Below are 6,627 nucleotides of genomic sequence, written 5' to 3' on the forward strand. Positions count from 1 at the left end.
GATTACCACCGGGGACAAAAGCTCTCCACCACCGAAGCGATGAGCCACACAGCACCGCTGCATGCTAATCTGGCCCCTATTGAAAAGAGGTCAGCAGTGCACTGAGCCAGGTTCGTGAACAAAAGACAGTTGTATAACACCGCACAATCTGGGCTCTGTTTACAAGGCTGCAGGCCTGGCTGAAATATTCGGGAGTCAATGAAGGTCACCTGTCAACTTAGAGTAGTGCCTGAAAATTACTCTGTGCGGCTATAAACGACTGTTAAATGGAATGATGAATTGTTGAAGGATTTTGAAAACGGAAAAAATGATAGTCATGCCGGCCCAGCATCCTCAACGTTGAAAAATGCCCCGGTCCGAAGTGGTTAATATATGAGATATAAGGAGAGTTAGATTTGTTTGGATTTGGTATCTTTTCTCTCTGGCCTTAGTTGCCACAACAAGGCCATTTGAAGTTGCAGGGACCTTAAACTAGGATTCTTGTGAACATGGAATTTGAGATAAGTTTCATCTGCAGATGGAGGCAAAAGATACATGTATGAACACTGTTAAGTTAGGACTGGACGCACGGGTTCTTTCAAGACTCGATCCATCCTTGTAACAAGACTGGATCTGTGATGCAAGTCGACAAGCAGTTTGTAAACACAGATTTACGGGCACATTGGTGATTTTGCTCAGGCCATGACTGTCGTAAAATTGTAGGGCTTACAACATAGAAAACTTAGATTATGGAAGTAATCAGGCATAAAAGGGATGGAAGGCTCTTGGTTTGAAAATACTAAGTATATATTTAGTTTGTAGTGTATGAATATGCATGGTCACATGTCAGGGACATCTACATATCCATAAGGGGGTGGGGTTACACAAATGAAAGCTGATCCTACCAAACCACGCCCCTTGTATGGGAATATTGATTTACGTTTATACGCAGGGTAACTCTTTAAGTATTATTGTAATTTTGAAGCAGTATTGATATAATAGTATTAAGTATAAATTTACTCTGATTACTACAGCTACTTAAAATTATACCATTTATGATATAGCAGATTTTTCATATATAAATTGCTAAAAACAACTGTTACACTACTGGTTTACCTCCGTCACAGAAAATCATGATGTTAGTTGTAAATCAACTTACTGTGAAACAAAAACTCAAGACTCTTTAGTATTATCAGGAATATGGACTTTAGTGCCACTTAAGCAGAGAAGCAGGATGTTGGGAACAGTTCCCAAGTTGTCCAAACGGCCTCCAGGACCTCTTGATAAACTGTTTGGACTAACGGAATGACATGTACCAAGATGAGTGTACATGTACATGTAGGTTATTTGTGTGCAATATTAGGTCCACCTTCAAAGTACAACTGAATTCAAAATGAAGATGAGTTAAAGGTACACTATCTTTCAAATGAACTGTAGAATTAATTGGACATTTGCCAAAAGCAAATAATTATATTTTATGATGTAGGGCTTTAAACTGTATCATATTGTTAAAACATTGAAGAACCTTTATGTAAATGTAGCTTATGTAAATTATGTACATGTAAAGACACTAAATGGTCAAGTAAGATGTTTTATTCTGGCCTAGGGTATGGAGTTGTAAGCGTAAGAATCTACATTGGTAGATTTTTTTCCAAGAAAGTGATAAACACGCAGTAATATTTTTGTAATGAAACTTTTATGGTAATTATAAGAAGAAACCGTGTAAAAATTGTTTGAAATGTTTGGAATTTTAATTACAAACTGTAATTAAACTTAAAGCAAATTGTAAGACCATTAGGCTGAAGAATTGGACATTTATATTGCAGAAGCAACTGGATTGAATTGGAAAATTAACTGAGTGACTAATGTGACTAAACTTGACACATTTTGAATCTGATAAAAATTGCAAAAAAAAAAATGCAGCCTCATGAAGTCCCTGCTGCTGTACGTTTGGATGGGCTGCAGCTATCATTGCACAATGTGAATTCTTCCAGTAAAATTCTCAACAATTGGACTCTTTTGTAAGAAGAAAAACATACTTTTTTAAGTCCGAGGTATAGAGTGTGGAGAAATGTTATCTCAAAAATGGACAGAAAATAACTCTGAAAATTTTTGAGAAAATGTTACCTTTTGATTGTGCTTTCTGTATTGAACATTTTTAAGGTGCTGTAAGTTGACAGTAGAGACGTAATTTAATTTCTCTGTCAGTTTGGGGTCTTTTATTAGTAGTAGAAACTATTATGTATCATAGAGTGAAATTCGCTGTGAACCAAAATGTGACACCCTATGCATTACACACAAGTACTCATGCAAACCTGAATATTCCCAAATCCTTCACAATCCTACAATTGATTTTGGAGGATTTTGCAGGATTAAGGAAGTGAAACATGGTGACCAGGACTTGTTATGGGACCATTGGTCTCCTTGAGTGTAAAAGTACAAAGAATTTAGCATCGGTATCTTCCAGGGGAGCGCATACTTAATGATGTGTAGAATTTCACGGTAAAGACGGTATCGGTAAGGGAGTTGAGGCCAAAAGTTTGGTGAAAATCAACCAGTAATATGATGAGCATGGAGAACACCCGTCTTGGGCAATGAGGTCACAAAATGTTCACATTTGTTTTTAAAAGGACTTAATTGATTCCTTGTTGAATTATAGAATTATGTAGAACTTCTTATAGACTACTGCTTGTTAAAAGTACTTGTATTTCTGTATCGCAGTATGACAAGCCTTCTGCTTTAGAAAAGCCAACACCAACATGTACCTGTGTATGACCTTTTAACAGGCATTACGAGTTTGGAAATCAGTGTCTTTCCTTGCAAGAGAGTAGATGTAAGTGAGAAATGAACGGGTTGTAGTAAAGACCTACTCAGCGGCGTACCTTGAAATGTTTCTGAGAGGGGACAAATCTCTCAAGGATTTTGCTCTCCCAGACACATTCCAAGTGAATTTGTTCGCCAACAGAGTTTTTGTCATGCTTACATTTTGTGAAAGTAACGTATCGTAGTAACGTTCCTGCTTTAAGCAGTAATTATTTTTATCAGTTCTATAGTAAGTTAAGTGCAATGTCGACTTTGACTATGGTTCAACTCATTCCTTCTTAACAGTGTGTTTTCCCGATGGGAAAAAAACATGCCAGTGCCCCGGGTAACAAATAAAGAATATTATTGATGAAGTAAAACATGACTGAAATATCACAATGAATTTCTGTTTCTCAATGGCCCACCATCCCCAGTACGTAGTTTGTCTTTGAGGATGTTGCCAGGCCCTCAATATCCAAAGAGATGACTGTTTTTGTTTATTCTTTGATTTTTATTTAGTAACATTGTTGAATTTTGTTGGCACCAGGTCCTCTGGCTATACAAAAATACAACACTTTCCCCAATGGCTCATTTGAAATTGAGTGCAGGTTTCCCATTTATTTTGAATACTAACTACTCTTTGAGTTGCTCATTTAAAACGCGATTCTTCAGACTGCTGGAAATGTCAGAAAAATGAAAGAATGAAGGGGTCAGCTGAAATTCCAAGAGACACTCATTGTTTTCATGCATTGAATTGACACAATTTTCCCTTGCAGTGTGCCACCTACCCATCCACCCCCCCAAAAAAAATAATACATGTAATAATAATAACAAAAGAAATCAACCCGGGGAAAAACTGCCACCAACATTATGGTGGATTTTTTCACTGCCAAAATATAACTCGAATCGATAACAGCCACATTGAACGAGCTCACACGCCTGGCAAAAAGTACCCACAATGCTCTGCGCGTCGTTAGCTGTGACCCGGCGTGACGTATTTCCTTCACTAAAATTTGTGCAGGGCCAATCTCGCCTCCATGGGCTGTATGCGCGTTCCTTCACTAGCCCCTCATCGCGTAGACTACGAAAATGACGCCGACTGGCTATTCAGGATGGATATACATGAACTAATTTGGGCTAGTTTGGGCATTTTTCAAGTGGCAACCCTCAACTTTCTCCAGCAATTAGGACCATTTTCAACCGTAGGTAGCCATTCTGCTCTCATATGAAAGCTCAAAGGCAAAGGGAATTGATCCTGGCAGGGATTTACACAATCTCACCATTTTGTGGGCCAAACAATCTCCTTGTTCAAAAGATAATACCGGGGGCACTTTAAATGCTAATGAGCTGGCCCAAAATTCTCCCTTGAATTAGTGGATTGCACCCCCAGCGCCCTGTTCGCTGGGCAAGTGTGTTCATGCGCCCTCACTTAGTTGAATTATGGACCATTTACACAATCCCACTACAGCCAGAAGCCAGTAAAATGGCTCTTGACTCAGGCAGGTGGGCTCCAAAGTAATCGAATTCAACACTCAAAGTCCCATTGCTAACTTGCACACTATAAATTTTAAAATCCATTTTCTGCCAAATTTTTGCCCGTCTTTGTCACGTACCTCTGAAGTAAGATAGTCAGACGTTGGAAGTGAAGCCAACATTTCAGAGGGGATTTTTCCAGTTTTGCCGGATTTCCCCTGACATTTCTTTACTTGCGAATGGTGAGCAATATCATGAACGCTCTAATGAGACAGTATTATGCAAGAAGGAAACCGTATGAATGTAAATGGAAAGTTTTGGTTTGTGCCTTTTAGTCAAGCAATTTGACATAATCGCACGTATTAGTCCAATGCAGTAAAAGTCAACTCGTACCGAGACGCACTCGTGTCCTGGGCGTGTGCATGTATGGCATGCCCAAAATCCAGACATCTCATTTTGGACCGCTGTCAAACTCTGTACGGAAATTTGAATCTGCATGAAAAACGAACCGCATTTCAGACAAATGTCTCTCGATCTTGAAGAAATGAACTGATCGATACAAACGATTCATCAGTCTTCCAGACAGTATCACGGATACTCCGAGGGGAATTTGACAAAAGTGTGAAAATTGGTCACTAAGGTGAAAAACACGGGAAATGACGAAAATGGGTCCCAATGAAAAACGATGTAAATTTCAGAAAAGGTTGTCTACCTAGAAGTAACGAAGGTTTTGTTCACAAGAGTAACTAGTCTTTCATGTGGCATCAAAGTTATTTGAATGTAAACAAGACAAAATTGTGAAAATGAGACACAAAGTTATAGATGTAGTATTTTTTTGTTGAGTCCAGGGATGGACAGGAGGCTTTACACCATGTTTGGGTTGCTGGCACTGATCGCCGAAGTTTATTCCTTGTTCTACATGAAGTGGTCACGGTGGCTTATTTTACATGTTAAAAAGAAACCTATGGCAAAAGAAATAAATTCAACCACATCAATTGCTGTTGCAGAATTAAGCCCACAATAGTTTTCAGTTTATACAGAGTTTAACCCCAAATTTAACCTATGATTGATAAAGATAAACCCTGACCAACCGATCCTCTTTGTAAAGCTTCAAAATACAGTCGGCCAGCCGTTAATTCTACGGAAACATCTGTACATGTGACCAAACGTGGAGGGAAATTCTAACAAAATGTAGGCCCAGCCCGAGCACTGAGGCACTCATACTCCCTTCTGTATGACCTTGCTTAAAATAACGGAATTGCCCCACAACATTGGAAAAATATTTAATTAAAGATTATTAACTTATCCCTTATCCCCCCTCTCTCTGTCTTAGAAAGGAACTTTTTATTTAATATACTAATGCAAAAAGTGTGCCCCAATACAAACTTAAATTATGTATACTTGCGCGCCTGGACCTGCAACACCGTAAAAATGAAAGAGCGCCCTCTAATGACCAAAAAAATTATTCAACACCAGACACTACTCCCTCCATGAAACTAACATCCTAATTCACCACATAGATGAAAAACGATAATTTTTCATAATTATCCTTTGTTGTAAAATTGACATTTTCCACTTCTTTGATTATTTTCCGGATCTCTTGCTTACTAGAAGCTTTGAAACATCACCATTTGGTAGATTCTTGGTAATTTATTCACACACGAGGCCTCCAAGGGAAGTGGCAGTACACAAATCCTTCACATGGGTCACCACCGACATGCATCGTCGGCTACAGTAACTTTTCAGGCCGACGACCATTCACTCTTAGGCATGCGCGGATACACTAACTAAACGCACGCACAGTCTATGGGGACAGAACCTGTGGGCGACGAGCGAAACTCCCCCACTTCAATTCAGGTACGCTATCGGCTTCCATCATCAGTAATTTGTCCAGATAAGTCCGTCTGTCGCAGGAAACCAAAACAAATACCCTGTTGTATTCAATTGTGCCTCAGTGTTTTTAGACTAAAATACTGTGTAATAACCTAGCTAGCTACCATAAAACGGCGAGCAAGTGGTTGAAACTAAGCGAAGAAAAGCATCTGGTGGCGCTCTTTACTTCAAGCGAATGCATCAGAATTTTTCTCGAGCTCACAAAAACGCTACCGCCGTATAACGCACGCTTACCAATACCCCTTCCATTTTTTCAAATTGTCCACATTGCAAAAAAGCAAATATATTTTGTAGCGTTCAGATCTGAGAAAATATACCCAATAACCTTACCTTTTGAGAACAACCTAAAAGTGCCCGAATGACGAAGCAAATTAAAACAAATCGAAACACACATTTTTGCAGCTCTTCAAAAACAGTAATCTACAATGTATTGTAATTCTCGCATTTTTAACAAGAAAAGAGAAAAGCATCGAGATTATA

The sequence above is a fragment of the Acanthaster planci genome, linkage group LG01 (genome assembly GCF_054643075.1).
Source record: "Acanthaster planci isolate LZ-2023a linkage group LG01, COTS_SCS, whole genome shotgun sequence".
Lineage (NCBI taxonomy): Eukaryota > Metazoa > Echinodermata > Asteroidea > Valvatida > Acanthasteridae > Acanthaster > Acanthaster planci.